Below are 16,682 nucleotides of genomic sequence, written 5' to 3' on the forward strand. Positions count from 1 at the left end.
CACAGGAAGAAGGGTGGGAGGCTCAGAGCCACAGAGTGAAGTGGGGAGAATGAGAGACAAAGTGAGGGGTATTGCGAGAGATTCAGATGGGAGATGATGGCGTGGCTGAGAGACGACGCAGGGAGGAGATGATGGTGTGGCTGAGAGATGACGCAGTACGAAGATGATGGTGTGGCTGAGAGATGCAGAGAAGGGGTAATGGTGTGGCTGATAGATGCAGAGGGAAGGAGGTGACACGAGTCTGGTTGAACCTCTGTTGTATGATGATGACATTGGTTATATTCCTACACAAACAGGCATCTTCCGGATCATGTGATCTCCTACATGAATAGTGATTACCGACTGAAGACGCTGTCTGCCCAGGAAGGATACATTTCTTCAGAGGTTCCCCGTTATGAGAAACCACCATACAGGTAAGGTGCATATTGAATAGAAAAGAATGCCAATAGGTGGTGCTAGACACACCCAGTAGGCGGTGCTAGACACGCCCGATAGTTGTTGCAAGACATGCCCAGTAGGTAGGTGGTACTAGACACGCCTCTACGACGGTGCACCCCCTAATAAAATGTGCTGCGCACGCCTATGTGCAGCGGGGCCTGCGGCGGGGGGAGAGTGGCGAGTACTTTAGTTTGTAATGGGCTGAGCTCACCCTTGCTTTATCAGGGACCCAAGGCTCAGGCTGTACTCCTTATGTTGTATTCTATACTGCTGGTAGATGGGACAGTAATGTGCTCTCCCTGGCGTCACCCTCTTCCTGTCACCCTCTCACTGTCACCGACTGCTGTAACCCACAGCTGGCACCAACTGCTGGTACCCTCTCACTGTCACCCTCTCCCTGGCGTCACCCTCTTCCTGTCACCGACTGCTGTAACCCACAGCTGTCACCGACTGCTGGTACCCTCTCACTGTCACCCTCTCCCTGGCTTCACCCTCTCGACATCACCCACAGCTGGCACTGACTGCTGTCACCCTCTCCCCGTCAGCCACAGCTGGCCCCGACTGCTGTCACTATCTCCCTGCCATCCTCGCCCTGGCGTCACCCTCTTCCCGTCACCCGCAGCTGTCAACGACTGCTGTCACCCTCTCCCTGTACTTACCCACAGCTGGCACACACTGCTCTACCCTTTCACTGTCCCCCTCTACCTGGCGTCAACCTCTCCTTGTCACCCTCTCCCCGTTGCCCACAGCTGGCACCGACTGCAGTCGCCCTCTCCCCCTCTTCCTGTCACCAACTCCCTGGCATCAACCTCTTCCTGTCACCCTCTCCCATTGACCCACAGCTTGCACAGACTGCTCTCACCCTCTCCCTGTGACCCTCTTGCTGTCACCAGCTCCCTGGCATCATCCTCTCCCTGGCGTCACCCACTGCTGTCACCCTCTCCCTGTTACAAACTGCTGTCATCCTTTCCCTGGTGTCACCCACTGCTATCACCCTCTCACTGGCAACACCCTCTCCCTGTCACCCTCTGCCTAGCATCACCCACTGCTGTCACCCACTGCTTCTCCCTGGAATCGCCCTCTGCCTTTCTTTGTCTCTCACTGACCCAGGGACAGCGGTGGTAACAGGCATTGGCTTGGGTGCGGTGGCGGGCATCGGCAGGACACAGCTGACATTAAGGCTGCAGTGCCTCACCAGCCACTGAGCTCACCGCACGCCACTGCAGTATACATGCTTTTGCCCATTAGCTAACAAAATTGCTGCTGTGATCAGATCTGAATTAGGCCCATGATTCAATAAACCATCAGCCAAACTCGCAAGTACTTTCCAACACAACATGGAAATTTACCAAGAATTGTGTTTGCAAACACACCCAAGAATGATGCAAACTCGGGTCAAAATAGAAGTTTCAAAAAGACCACCTCATCAGCAGGGTGTAGTATGTTTCCCTGGCGCTTGGGATCCCGACGCCCAGCATACCAGCACTGGGATCCTGACCGCCGGAATGCTGGCAGTGGGGCAAGCACAAAAGAGCCCCTCATGGGCTCGCTGCGGGCACGGTGGCGCATTAAGTGCGCCATGCTATTTATTCTCCCTCCAGGGGTGTCATGGACACCCCAAGAGGGAGAATACTTGCCAGTATACTGGCGGTCGGGATTCCGGGGTCGGTATGGTGGGCGTCAGGATCCAGACAGCCGGTATATCAAGTGCCACCCCATCAGCAATGTGTTTCAACTTGAATTGACTTTGCACACAAGTATGATTGCTATAAAAGGGGCCAATCAGCTGCATACATTTGTGTGTGTTTGAACAATGGCTGAGTTCACTACAACAGCTCTCCAGAGCACATGGCTGGGGTATCAGAGCCTCTACCACCAGGCTGAAAGGACCCAGGGGCAAGAAACTGAGCAGGTTCAGCAGGTTATGCAGATACAACAGAAGCTGTGCAGGCCATGGTTTTTAGGGGCATTTGAACCTGAACGCATTATCTGATGGTGAAGTCATACCAATGTTCCAGCTCAGTCGTAACAACATATTCCATCTGTATGACCAAGTCAAACTAGACTTAGACCCTGAGACAACATGCTCATGCTCTGTTTCAGGTCTGCATAAGCATCTGAGTGTGTTGCATTTTCTGGGTTCTTTCAATTTTCAGTTTGTTACTGGTAGAGTGCTAGGGATATCACAATCCACCTTTTCTCAGTACCTCAACCATGTTTTGGCAGCATTACAGCCTCTGATCTGCACCTATATTCCCCAGCCAAAAGTCACAGCATACCATCAGTGGTGGTTGAGGCTAAGTCAGTAGAGCAATTTAAACATGCATGGGATTGGCATTAGAGTATCCTTACAAAGAAAAAAAGATCAAATAGGGTCTAGGTTACCCAAAGGTTAAAAAAAGGGCCAGACTAGATGGGTCGAGTGGTTCTTATCTGCCATCAAATTCTCTGTATATATGTTTACTTTACTCTCTATATCTACATGATGTGGAGATGGATTTACCCTTAGTAGAACTTCCACTTCATAGAAACATAGAATTTGGTGGCAGATAAGAACCAATTGGCCCATTTAGTCTGCCCCTTTTTTTATCCTTTAAGTAATCTCACCCTTTTTGAACCTTAATTCTTTGTAAGGATATTCATATGCCTATCTCAATTGCTCTACAGTCTTAGCCTCTACTACCTCTGATGAGAGGCTATTCCACTTGTCTACTACCCTTTCTGTGAAGTAATTTTTCCTTAAATTTCCCCTGAATCTGCTTCCCTCCAGTCTCAGTGTATGTGCTCGAGTTCTAATACTTCTTTTCCTTTGAAGAATGTTTCCCTCCTGAACTTTGTTAAAACCCTTGGTATATTTGAAAGTTTCTATCATGTCCCCCCTTTCCCTTCTCTCCTCCAAACTATACATGTTAAGATCTTTAATCCTTTCTGGGTAAGTTTTGTGATGTAGGCCGTGCACCATTTTAGTTGCCCTTCTTTGTACACTCTCTAATGTATTTATATCCTTCTGAAGATATGGTCTCCAGAACTGGACACAGAATTCCAGATGAGGCCGTACTAATGGCCTATACAGTGGCATTATTACTTTTTTTTTCCTGCTACTGATTCCTCTCGCTATGCAACTAAGCATCCGACTTGCCTTTCTCATTGCTTTGTTGCTTGCCTCATTGCTGACTTGCCTTTCTCATTGCTATCCTACCTTTAAGTCACTTGAAATAGTGACTCCTAAATTCCTTTCCTCCTCAGTAGTTTCCATTATAGTACCCTTGATTCTATATTCAGTCTTTGGGTTTTTGAGACCCAAGTGCATGATTGTGCATTTTTTTGCATTAAACTGTAGTTGCCACATTCTTGACCATTTCTCAAGCCTAGCTAGGTCATCAATCATTTGTTTTACCCCTCCCGGTGTGTCTACCCTGTAGCAAATCTTTGTATCATCTGCAAACATGCATACTTTCCCTTCAATACCATTTACAATGTCACCAGCAAAGATATTAAAGAGAACTGGTCTAAGGTAGCAATTCCAAGTTGATCGCAGCAGGATTTTTTTTAGCAGTTGGGCAAAACCATGTGCACTGCAGGGGAGGCAGATATAACATGTGCAGAGAGAGTTAGATTTGGGTGTGGTGTGTTCAATCTGCAATCTAATTTGCAGTGTAAAAATAAAGCAGCCAGTATTTACCCTGCACAGAAATAAAATAACCCACCCAAATCTAACTCTCTCTGCACATGTTATATCTGCCTCCCCTGCAGTGCACATGGTTTTGCCCAACTGCTAAAAAAAATCCTGCTGCGATCAACTTGGAATTACCCCCTAAGTACAGATCCCTGGGGTACTCAACTGGTAACATTTCCCTCCATAGATTTGTTATGATTCACGTACTCCAGACCAGAGGTGATCTTATGGCAGAGGTCTGAGTACTGGGAAGATATGCTGGTTGTGGGAGCAGGAGAGCCTAGTAACCCCTGGCGCCCTAACTCCGTTGTCTCGCCCGTGTTATCAGAAATCCCCTGCGAGACTATGGTTGCTTGAGCCCATGGCAGCCGCGTTCGAAGGGCGGATTATGTCTGCCCAACCCCGATGCCCCCGCAGGTCTTAATGGGAGACAAAGGGAAATCCAAGACAGGGTGATAACAAGGGGCCCTCTGACTAAGCAACCAGGCCAGGGGTTACAAGCTAACTAACTTAAACCAAAGGTATGTGCGGACTAGCCGCCAGGGAAAAGGACAACCAAAGATCCACTGATCCGTTACTCCTATCCAGCACCGCTGGATACCAGAGTGGATCTGTGGGAGCGGAATCCTCCGCAAAAGCTCCAGAACACAAATAAACTAAATAATAAACAGTAAGCGGACAAGCCGCAACACACGGCTGCGCCGCGACTCACGAACACCACAGGATGTTAAAGGTGCTCGGTCAGACTCCAGGAATAGATGACAAACTTCCGAGTACAGGATCACTGAGGACAGGAACAACCGGATTGAGCAGGACTGGAAACTCTCTGTAGCTGACACAGGCAAACAGGAAGCTATCACCGGCGTCTGTAAGAAGTCCTGAGAGTGCCTTTATTCAGGAACCCTCCAATCAGGATCCAGACAAGGTAATCTCAGGTAATGCCGTGCAGCTTGCATGCTGCACGGCCAGCACACCAAAATATAATTAGAACAGACCCAGCAACGGGGAACGCGGCCGAACGTGGCGTCCCCGTTGCTAAGGTCAGAGCGGCTCCGTGCGCCCGGCGTCTAGCGTTGCCAGGGAGCCGGCGGCTGTACGCGCACGGCGTCCCTGGTTGCTAGGCGCCGGGCCGCACCGACGAGCGGACCCCGGCGCCTAACAGTACCCCCCCCTTGAGGAGGGGTCAAGGAACCCCTAAAGCCAGGTTTCTGAGGAAATTCTCGAAAAAATGCCCTTTTGAGCCTCGGGGCATGAAGATCCTCATCCAGGACCCAAGACCTTTCCTCTGGCCCATAACCTCTCCAATGTACCAAAAAATAAAGCCGACCCCGGGACAACTTGGAATCGAGAACCTTCTCCACCAAGAACTCCTGCTGACCCTGTACATTTATTGGTGATCTCCCCTGAGATATTTTACGAGGAAATCTACTAGACGAAACATATGGTTTCAGCAATGAGCAATGGAAGGTATTTCCGATCCGCAAAGTTTTTGGTAAACGTAACCGGAAAGCAACTGGATTGACTTTTTTGATAATGTGAAATGGTCCAATAAATCTAGGACCCAATCTGGCTGAGGTTTGTCGAAGTTTAATGTTGCGAGTCGACAACCACACCCTGTCTCCTACTTTAAAAGTGCACGGCCGCCGGAGCCTGTCAGAAAATTTTTTTTCCCGGAATGCTGCTTTTCTGAGAGCCAGGTGCACTTTTCTCCAAATAAGTTTAAGATGAGAGGTCAGGGCCAGAGAGGAGACAGAGGAATGTTGAAAAAATGAATTAGCTCTGGGGTGAAAACCAAAAACTGCAAAAAATGGAGACACATTGGTGGAGGAATGACAGGCATTATTATAAGCAAACTCCGCCAATGGAAGAAACTCAGACCAGTCATTTTGGAGTTTGGCCGAGTACAAACGCAAATATTGTTTTAGAGATTGGTTAACTCGCTCAGTCTGCCCATTGGACTGGGGATGATAGCCGGACGTTAAAGATAATTTCATCTTTAACGAAGCACAAAAAGACTTCCAAAATTGTGCAATGAATTGTGGACCCCGATCAGAAACAATATCAGTGGGTAAGCCATGGAGTCTGAAAACATGGCGGAGGAACAAGACTGCCAATCCCTGGGCAGATGGCAATCGGGGAAGAGCAATGAAATGGGCCATTTTGCTAAAACGGTCCACTACCACCCATATGACTCGGCATCCGGCTGACAGAGGGAGGTCCACCACAAAATCCATGGAGATATGCGACCATGGCCTAAGAGGAACATTCAAGGGCATAAGTTGACCTATAGGCAAAGAACGGGGAACTTTATGCTGTGCACAGACCTGACACGAAAAAACAAACTCTTTAATGTCTTTGGAAAGACCAGGCCACCATACTGAGCGGGAGACTAATTCCAAAGTCTTAGCGATTCCCGGATGCCCGGCAACTTTGCTATCATGAAACTCCGTCAAAACAGTTGCTCTCAAAAACTCAGGGACAAAAAGACGACCAGCAGGAGTATTTCCAGGAGCTTGATGTTGAAGCAGCTTTAACTGGGTAAATACATCCTGTGTGAGGCCTGCCCGAATGACTGAAGACGGAAGTATGGGAGTAACAGGACTGTTGTCTTGAACTGGAAGAAAACTGCGTGACAGGGCATCTGCCTTAGTATTCTTGGAACCTGGCCTGAAGGTGATAATAAATTTGAAACGAGTAAAAAATAAAGCCCAACGAGCCTGCCGGGCATTCAGTCGTTTAGCTGATTCAATGTATTGAAGATTTTTGTGATCAGTCAAAACTGAAATGGTATGAGTCGCTCCTTCAAGCCAATGCCTCCACTCCTCGAAAGCCCATTTAATAGCCATCAATTCCCGGTTACCAACATCGTAGTTGGATTCTGCAGATGAGAATTTCCTGGACATAAAGGCACAAGGATGTAATTCAAGGGAATCCGGATCCTTCTGAGAAAGGATAGCCCCTACTCCAACCTCCGAGGCATCAACCTCAACCATGAAAGGCAATTCTGGGTTGGGATGTCTAAGGACAGGGGCTGAGACAAAGGCTTGTTTCAAGGCCTGAAAAGATAACTCAGCTTCACGTGACCAATTGGTAGGATCTGCTCCCTTCTTAGTCAGTGCCACAATGGGAGCAACTAGGTCAGAGAAAGAGTGAATAAATCTTCTATAGTAGTTCGCAAACCCTAAAAAGCGCTGAATTGCTTTTAAGTTGGTGGGTTGCGCCCAACTAAGGATGGCTTGGAGCTTCTTTGGTTCCATACGGAATCCCCGAGGGGAAATAATGTACCCTAAAAAGGATACCTCCGTGACATGAAATTCACACTTCTCCAGCTTGGCATATAGGTGATTTTCACGTAATTTCTTTAGAACCTGACGCACCTGGGTAACATGTTGTTCTACAGAGTCAGAATATATAAAAATATCGTCTAAGTAGACTACAACGAATCTTCCAAGAAATTCACGGAGCACATCGTTAATGAGATCCTGGAAAACTGCCGGAGCGTTAGACAGGCCAAATGGCATAACCAGATACTCATAGTGGCCTGACTGAGTACTGAATGCCGTTTTCCACTCATCCCCTGACTTGATTCTGATGAGGTTATATGCTCCTCTCAGGTCAATCTTAGAAAAAATCACAGCCGAACGTAGCTGATCAAAGAGGACAGAGATCAGCGGCAGAGGGTAAGTATTCTTTACTGAGATTTTATTCAAAGCTCTAAAGTCAATGCAGGGTCTGAGTGAACCATCCTTCTTCTCTACGAAGAAGAAACCTGCACTTAAAGGGGATTTAGATGGCCTGATAAATCCTTTCCCAAGGCTTTCTTTCACATACTCATTCATGGCCACAGTTTCAGGACCAGACAATGCATATAACCTTCCTTTAGGCAACGTGGCACCAGGAATTAGCTCAATGGCACAATCATAAGGCCTATGGGGAGGCAGAATATCCGCATTGCCCTTGGAAAATACATCAACAAAATCCTGGTATTCCCCAGGAATGGGTGCGGGAACGGCGGCAGCTACTCGGATAGGAAGCGTAATACATTCTTTATTACAGATGGTACCCCATTGTAAGATCTCCCCCGACTGCCAATCAATGATGGGATTATGAAAGGCCAGCCAAGGGTGACCCAGAACCACAGGAACTGCTGGACAATGGGTAAGGAAAAACTCAATCTTTTCAGAATGCAGAGCTCCTACCGAGAGTAAAACAGGAGGTGTGCATAGAGAAATAACCCCATTGGACAAGGGACTCCCATCTAAACCATGCATGGTGACACACCTACCCAAGGTTAACTGAGGAATACCTAAGGCCTTGGCCCATGTTAAATCCATAAAGTTCCCTGCAGCTCCACTGTCCACAAAAGCAGAGACCGAGGAACAGAGGCTGCCAAAGGAAACTTTAGCAGGAACTAACAGTGAATTATTTGAGGAGATAAGCTGCAGACCAAAGTGAACCCCCTCACAACTCACTTGGTCAGGAAGTTTCCCGACTTGTTCGGACAACTACGGGCAAAATGTCCCTTACCTCCACAGTATAAACAAAGACCAGAATTTTGCCTCCTGGTTCTTTCTTCAGGAGACAATTTGGAAAGACCTATCTGCATAGGCTCCTCCATGTCAACAGGAATGGAAAGAACACAAGGAGTAGACCCGACAGATGCCCCTTTTTCAGCCCTCCGCTCTCTGAGCCGACGATCTATCTTAATAGAGAGCTCCATGAGTTTATCGAGAGTCTCAGGAGCGGGATACTGAAGGAGACTGTCTTTTATAGATTCAGATAAGCCGAGGCGAAACTGACTGCGTAGGGCTGGGTCATTCCATCCACAGTCGTTCGACCAACGGCGAAACTCCGTACAATAACTCTCTGCGGGATTCCTAGCCTGTCTAAGAGCACGCAACTGACTCTCAGCGGACGCCTCTCTATCAGGGTCGTCATACAATAGCCCTAAAGATTTTAAAAAGGCGTCTACAGACGATAAGGCCGGATCGTCTGTCTTTAAATCAAAAGCCCAGGTCTGAGGATCCCCCTGAAGCAGAGAAATAATAATTCCAACCCGCTGAGCCTCCGTACCTGAGGAGACTGGTCTTAAACGAAAATAAAGTTTACAAGACTCTTTAAAATTAAAAAACTGTTTTCTATCCCCAGAAAAACGGTCAGGCAGATGCATTTTTGGTTCAGGGATGACCCTCGGGGAAGTCTGTAACAGATCTTCCTGTGACCTCACCCGGAGGGACAGATCCTGAACCATCTGAGTAAGTTCTTGAATCTGACTAACTAGAAGCTGGCCAGGATTTGGCCCAACACCGGCGGGATTCATGAGGCCGACAAAATCTCCCAACTGAATAAGTGAAAAAAAAGATTAACTCCTGTTAATTTAAAAAAAATTTTTCTTTTGTCTGGCCGGTGATAATGTTATGATTCCCGTACTCCAGACCAGAGGTGATCTTATGGCAGAGGTCTGAGTACTGGGAAGATATGCTGGTTGTGGGAGCAGGAGAGCCTAGTAACCCCTGGCGCCCTAACTCCGTTGTCTCGCCCGTGTTATCAGAAATCCCCTGCGAGACTATGGTTGCTTGAGCCCATGGCAGCCGCGTTCGAAGGGCGGATTATGTCTGCCCAACCCCGATGCCCCCGCAGGTCTTAATGGGAGACAAAGGGAAATCCGAGACAGGGTGATAACAAGGGGCCCTCTGACTAAGCAACCAGGCCAGGGGTTACAAGCTAACTAACTTAAACCAAAGGTATGTGCGGACTAGCCGCCAGGGAAAAGGACAACCAAAGATCCACTGATCCGTTACTCCTATCCAGCACCGCTGGATACCAGAGTGGATCTGTGGGAGCGGAATCCTCCGCAAAAGCTCCAGAACACAAATAAACTAAATAATAAACAGTAAGCGGACAAGCCGCAACACACGGCTGCGCCGCGACTCACGAACACCACAGGATGTTAAAGGTGCTCGGTCAGACTCCAGGAATAGATGACAAACTTCCGAGTACAGGATCACTGAGGACAGGAACAACCGGATTGAGCAGGACTGGAAACTCTCTGTAGCTGACACAGGCAAACAGGAAGCTATCACCGGCGTCTGTAAGAAGTCCTGAGAGTGCCTTTATTCAGGAACCCTCCAATCAGGATCCAGACAAGGTAATCTCAGGTAATGCCGTGCAGCTTGCATGCTGCACGGCCAGCACACCAAAATATAATTAGAACAGACCCAGCAACGGGGAACGCGGCCGAACGTGGCGTCCCCGTTGCTAAGGTCAGAGCGGCTCCGTGCACCCGGCGTCTAGCGTTGCCAGGGAGCCGGCGGCTGTACGCGCACGGCGTCCCTGGTTGCTAGGCGCCGGGCCGCACCGACGAGCGGACCCCGGCGCCTAACAGATTGCACTCCATTTACTACAACTGTTTCCTATCCTGCAACCGGGTTCGTATCCATTTAACTGTTTTATAATCCACCCCAATGCTTTCAAGTTTATTTAGCAGTCTGCAATTTGGGGCAGTGTCAAATGCCTTACTAAAGTCTATATCTGCTACATCTACAGCTCCCCCTTGATCTATTATTTTCATCACAGAGTCAAAAAAAGTCAATAAGATTTGTTTGGCATGATCTCCCACCAGTAAATCCATGCTGTTTTGGATCCTGTAAGATGTTTGATTTAAGATATTCCACAACTCTTTGTTTTAATAGTTTTTCCATTACTTTCCCTACTACTGATGTAAGGGTTACTGGTCTGTAGTTACTTGCTTCTTCCTTGCTTCCACTTTTGTACAGTGGAACTACATTCGCTCTTTTCCAGTCCACTGTAATGGCACCTGTATTTACTGACTGGTTAAGTAATTCTGTTAATGGTGCCATCAGCACATCTTTTAGCTATTTTAGTTTCCTTGGGTATATCCCATCTGGCCCCATTGATTTATCCACTTTTAGTTTTGAAAGTTCAGTTAGGACCTTCTCCTCTGTAAATGTAGTTTCATCTACCTTATTTTTATGAATGTCCTTGCAACTTAACTGTGGCCTCTTCCCTACTCCTTCTGTAGTAAATACTGAGCAAAAATAATTATTTAGGTGATCTGCTATTATACACTTCACTTATACCATACAAATACTACAAACATGATTTGTACAACTGACTTTCCACTGTGCCACCAATACAGGTATACTTAGTCTGACCTACATTAGTATGCATCAGCTGTGGCCTAACTTAGCTTATAGGCCACAGCTGATGTATTTTTAAGTGGCTGGTCTGCTCATGGTAATTTAGGTTTTGGAGTCCCCTTAGTATGAGATCTTTCATGGGCAGCGCCCTCTTTCCTCATGTTTGAACCTACCTATCACTTTCCATGACACCTGTGCCCCTTGTCTCCTAGTCCCATTCAGCAACTCTGACACTGTATGATTACCTTACAGGCTCACTGATTGCTGAACACTCTTCCCATACATGTGACTCCCCTCCACTTGCCTGTCTAGATACGGTGAGTTACCTTACCCATGTCTCTTTACCATGTCCTACCTTGTATGTTGGTTTTCTGCTCTTTGTTGTTGCTATGATATGCCAACTTACATTTATTATATGTAGAATATGTCAAGTTTCACTGTTATGATATATATTCACTGTACAGCACCAAGGATACTGTATAGAACCTGCAAAAAAATAATAATAAAACAAATTCAGCCTACAGTACATAAGTGTATAGTTTACCTGTAACTGTGATGATGAATTGTTGGACGTATTGCAAATTTCAAAAGTTTAAGACAAATACTGTCTCCTGTGACAGCAATTAATACTTTTATTTTCCTCTGTAAACACATGGACATTTCTGTCATTTGTCAATCTGTTATTCTAAAACTGTTCTCACTATTAATCTACAAATTAAGGAGAAAGCCCAATAATCCATCCAACAGACATAGGTCAAGATGTACTGCACATGCTTGAGCTGATCTACCAATCTGCCCGTAGTCATATGGTTCTCATATTGCGATGCTCACAGATGCCAACAAAATGTGAAATCTTTCTGGCTCATTTCATAGCATTCTGTTAGATACTCCTTCATATGTACATAAAAGACCAGAGTATTGCTGTTCTGTGCTAGCGATCACTGGGCCATGTCTGTGCATTTCATAAAGTTAAAAGACAAAAATAAAAATGAAATCAAAACTGCCTCTAGTTTGGGAAATTAAAATAATATTAATAAAACCTCTTAAAAATGAATCCATGGGAAGGATATATTATTTACCATAAAATCTTTTCATTCTGAAAATAAAGTCCTGGCAATTATATTCCATTATTTGGCAAGAATAAAACAGTGTAGGCGTGGACAGAAATGCTCAATAAAGAGACAGCATTTATATAAATTACTGGAAATTACTTATTTATTGAAAAATCAATATCTATGTAGCAAAGATATAATAAAAACTGAAATAAGTCATTTTGGAAATGTTTATGTGGGAATAACTTATAATGTTATACAAGCGCAGTAATAAGATATCAGGGAAGTTATTACTTATTACCATGTGAAAATATTGGTCTTTTTGTAACAAGTGTTTGTAAAGTAAAATTTCTGGGTGTGGATCATTAGATCAACAGTGTCTAGGTCGACAATGTTTATGTTGACCACTATAGGTCAACAGTCACTAGGTCGACAGGGTTGGAAGGTCGACAGGGTTTCTAGGTCGACATGTGCTATGTCGACAGGTCAAAAGGTCGACATGAGTTTTTTTTTGGTGTCGGTTTCTTCGTAGAGTGACCGGGAACCCCAATTAGAGCACCGTGTCCCCTCGCATGGCTCGCTTCGCTCACCATGCTTCGGGCAAGGTGCCTCGCTCCGCTTCGCTCGGCACAGATTACTATTCCAGTCGTAGTCCATGTGGATCGTTAAGTATGAAAAAGTTCAAAAAAAGAAAAAAAATGTGAAAAACTCATGTCGACCTTTCGACCTGTCGACCTAGCACATGTCGACCTAGAAACTCTGTTGACCTTCCAACCCTGTCGACCTAGTGACTGTCGACCTATAGTGGTCAACCTAAACATTGTCGACCTAGACAGTGTCGATCTTCAGACCGGATTGGGCCGGCGGATTCCAAAATTTTTATGGGGGGGTCTATACCAAACAGCCATTTTCAGCGGATTGAGGGATTCTCTGTACTGTATTTATAAAGCCCCACGGGATGTGATGGATATTGTTCATTGTCATTGCAGAGACTCTCATGCAATAGCTTCCCCATGCAGTGAATTTTGTTTCCTATTTTTATAATTATTTTTTATTTTTAACTTTTAACAAATCTGTATGTAGAAGCCCGAGACTGGGTTTCCAGGTGCAGTCATCCTGTGTGATCCGGCAATGCCAGGTCATGCGTGAGTAGTAGGGACTCCGACAGGTCGGCGGCAATGCGGTTAGCCACTATTTACCAATATCATTAGCAGGTGAGTGCAGTTACCCCAATAACATTTTCTTGATGAATATCCTTGAAACATATGTTCTATTTTGCCAATAGAAAATAGGACTTTTTATGGTTACTTGATAAACAGACTTATGTTTGGAACTGGTTTATAATTAAGTTAACACTGTATTGAGGGAAAACTTGACCAGCTCAAAAATATATAAAATATTTTGATCATCAGAAAAAAAAGAAACCATACACTGCAGAGCTGACTTCCAGTATTTCAATGCTTTTCGCCTTCTAGTATACACAATGCTTTTTTTTTAATGAATAGATAGGGATATTTGCACTGCCTACCCTTCACGTGTCACATTTAGAATTTTTTAGTTTTAACTACATTGTTTTCATGGAAACCTGTAAATGCAGTTTCTTACTTGGGTATCAGTATTGTATAAAACGTGTCCAACAGAATTTGGCAGGAACAAAAAGACTCTGTGGACAAGGAATTAACTAGGTACTTGTGCTGTCTCCTCTTGAAGGGGTCTATTCATGAAGCAGTGAAAAGAGTGGAGTAATGAGCCAGTGGAGAAGTTGCCCATGGCAACCAATCAGCTGCTACTTATAATTTTATAGAATTCATTTGATAAATGATACGTCAATGCTGATTGGTTGCCATTGGCAACTTCTCCACTGGCTCACTTTTCCACTCTTTTCACTGTTTTATGAATAGCCGCTAAGTTCATTTGGATATCTCATTTTGCAGTACAAATTTTCGCTTTGTGCATTGAATGTTGAGCCAGGCACACTAATGTTGCCCCCCTGTACTGAACTGATATGTTAGTGCAGCGGTGGCCAACCCGTGGCTCTCGAGCCGCATGCGGCTCTTTCATCCGCCGCATGTGGCTCGGCTGGCTCCTGGCCACCGCTGCCCCCAGCCCCAGACACACACACGCCTCTCCGGCGGCGGTGTCTCGATGCAATTCGGCACCAGCCCGTGAGCCAATCAGAGCTTGCGGACCGGCAGCTAAGGCTCCTGATTGGCTGCCAGACCGCAAGCTTTGATTGGCTCACAGATCGGTGCCTAATTCAAGAGGGACACCGCCGCAGAAGAGAGCAGAAGCAGCAGCAGCGCGGTGAGCGGGGAGGGGAGCAGAATGGAGGGGAGCAGGGGGGGGCGGTGGCTGGTGAGCACTGTGGGGCCATGTGTATCTGCACTGGGGGCATATCTGGTACTGGGAGCATAGCAGGCACTGGGGGCATAGCAGGCACTGGGCCTTATCTGGCACTAGGGGCATATTGGGCACTGGGGGCATAGCAGGCACTGGGGGCATATCTGGCACTGGGGGCATATCTGGCACTGGGAGCATAGCAGGCAATGAGAGCATATCTGGCACTGGGAGCATAGCAGGCACTGTGGGGACATGTGTATCTGGTACTGAGGGCATAGCAGGCACTGGGGGCATAGCAGGCACTGTGGGGACATGTGTATCTGGCACTGGGGGGCATATCTGGCACTGGGGGCATATCTAGCACTATGGGGACATGTCTATCTGGCACTGGGGGCATAGCAGGCACTGTGGGGACATGTGTATCTGCACTGGGGGCATATCTGGCACTGGGGGCACAGCAGGCACTGGGAGAATAGCAGGCACTGGGGGCATATCTGTCACTGTGGGGACATGTGTGTCTGGCACTGTGGGGACGTGTATCTGGCACTGTGGGGCATAGCTCGCACTGTGGGGACATATGTATCTGGCACTGGGGAAATGTGTATCTGGCACTGGGGGCATATATGTATCTGGCACTGTGGGGGCATATATGTATCTGGCACTGTGGAGGCACCCATTTTTTGGTGTTTTTATTGTATGGGCACTGTACTGGGGCATTATATGTATCTGGCACTGTACAACATAACGAAAAACGGGGTTATGATATGAGGTCATACTTCTACAAACGTCATACCGAAAGGTGTGCACACAAAAATGGGGTGTGGCTTTGTGACAACTAGGCCACACCCTCATATCTTGCTCTTGACTACAGGTCTTTTCTGGCTCTTTGCTTCTGACTGGCTGGCCACCCCCTGTGATAGTGGCAGAAACTACTATCATATCACAAAGTGCATAAGCCAGAGGCCCGCAGTGACCTGTGCTAAACACGGGTTCAACCGGTGTCGCAGCGCAGTGGGCTCTGCGTGGCAAAACGTGAATTGGCTCTACTGTCTGGTGTAATGTGAATAAGGGACACAGCAGTGTAGCATCATTTCTCTAACGTCCTAAGTGGATGCTGGGGACTCAGTAAGGACCATGGGGAATAGCGGCTCTGCAGGAGACTGGGCACATCTAAAGAAAGCTTTAGGACTATCTGGTGTGCACTGGCTCCTCCCCCTATGACCCTCCTCCAAGCCTCAGTTAGATCTCTGTGCCCGAACGAGAAGGGTGCACACTAGGGGCTCTCCTGAGCTTCTTAGTGAAAGTTTTAGTTTAGGTTTTTTATTTTCAGTGAGACCTGCTGGCAACAGGCTCACTGCATCGAGGGACTAAGGGGAGAAGAAGCGAACTCACCTGCGTGCAGAGTGGATTGGGCTTCTTAGGCTACTGGACATTAGCTCCAGAGGGACGATCACAGGCCCAGCTTGGATGGGTCCCAGAGCCGCGCCGCCGGCCCCCTTACAGAGCCAGAAGGCAGAAGAGGTCCGGAAAATCGGCGGCAGAAGACGTCCTGTCTTCAACAAGGTAGCGCACAGCACTGCAGCTGTGCGCCATTGCTCTCAGCACACTTCACACTCCGGTCACTGAGGGTGCAGGGCGCTGGGGGGGGCGCCCTGAGACGCAATAATAAACACCTTGGATGGCAAAAAATGCATCACATATAGCTCCTGGGCTATATGGATGCATTTAACCCCTGCCAAAATACATAAAAAAACGGGAGATAAGGCCGCCGATAAGGGGGCGGAGCCTATCTCCTCAGCACACTGGCGCCATTTTCCCTCACAGCTCCGTTTGAGGGAAGCTCCCTGGCTCTCCCCTGCAGTCACTACACTACAGAAAGGGTTAAAAAAGAGAGGGGGGCACAAATTAGGCGCAGTATTAACTATACAGCAGCTATAAGGGGAAAAACACTTATATAAGGTTATCCCTGTATATATATAGCGCTCTGGTGTGTGCTGGCAAACTCTCCCTCTGTCT

General features: G+C 47.0%; 1 long non-coding RNA gene across 1 annotated transcript in view; it reads left to right on the forward strand.

Annotated features, from left to right (window-relative positions):
- Nucleotides 1-298: 298 nt before the first annotated feature.
- The window catches only part of LOC134929335 (uncharacterized), a 52,834-nt gene continuing 36,450 nt past the window's right edge, over nt 299-16,682 (forward strand). The window contains exons 1-2 of the long non-coding RNA XR_010178485.1: nt 299-413; nt 11,527-11,591. This is a non-coding gene — a long non-coding RNA (uncharacterized LOC134929335). The remainder of the gene's footprint in view (nt 414-11,526; nt 11,592-16,682) is intronic.

Source organism: Pseudophryne corroboree, chromosome 5, assembly GCF_028390025.1.
Source record: "Pseudophryne corroboree isolate aPseCor3 chromosome 5, aPseCor3.hap2, whole genome shotgun sequence".
Classification (NCBI taxonomy): Eukaryota; Metazoa; Chordata; class Amphibia; order Anura; family Myobatrachidae; genus Pseudophryne; species Pseudophryne corroboree.